At 32.3% G+C, this 508-nt stretch overlaps 1 non-coding gene across 1 annotated transcript; it reads right to left on the bottom strand.

The window, feature by feature from the left end:
* Nucleotides 1–196: 196 nt before the first annotated feature.
* TRNAT-GGU (transfer RNA threonine (anticodon GGU)) lies at nucleotides 197–268 on the bottom strand. The gene has a single exon. It is a non-coding gene; the product is annotated as a tRNA-Thr (tRNA).
* Between the last annotated feature and the right edge of the window lie 240 nt (nucleotides 269–508).

Here is a 508-nt window from a genome sequence, read left to right on the forward strand (position 1 = left end):
TAATTCTCCGTGCTTCATTTAGTGTTCAGACCAAAAATGCATCCATCCCGCACTAAGTCATAAAATTCTCTAAAAATATAGAGAAAGTTTCAAAAACAAAGAAAAAAAGTGAATCAATTTAGTAGAAAAGTACTCTATCAGATTCGAACCAACGACTTACGTCTTAGCACGAGATTACTCTACCACTAATTTAAAAAGCCCTTTATCGGATTTGAACCGATGACTTATGCCTTACCATGGCATTACTCTACCACTGAGTTAAAAGGGCTTTTTATTTAATTCAAAAATTAGCCACTTGGATTTCCCATTATGGGTCCACTGCATAATGTACATATTATATATATAATATATAGAGATAGAGAGAGAGACATTATGTAGAGATTGTATATGTATATATCGATATTTTGAGAGCTCAAAATAAAATTAATAAAAAAAAACATACCCTACATAACATATCCAACTCTTCTTGGTTCAGGGTTTTCCGTTTCCGAAGACTAGTAAAATAGGC

The sequence above is a fragment of the Triticum aestivum genome, unplaced genomic scaffold (assembly GCF_018294505.1).
Source record: "Triticum aestivum cultivar Chinese Spring unplaced genomic scaffold, IWGSC CS RefSeq v2.1 scaffold5106, whole genome shotgun sequence".
Taxonomy (NCBI): Eukaryota; Viridiplantae; Streptophyta; class Magnoliopsida; order Poales; family Poaceae; genus Triticum; species Triticum aestivum.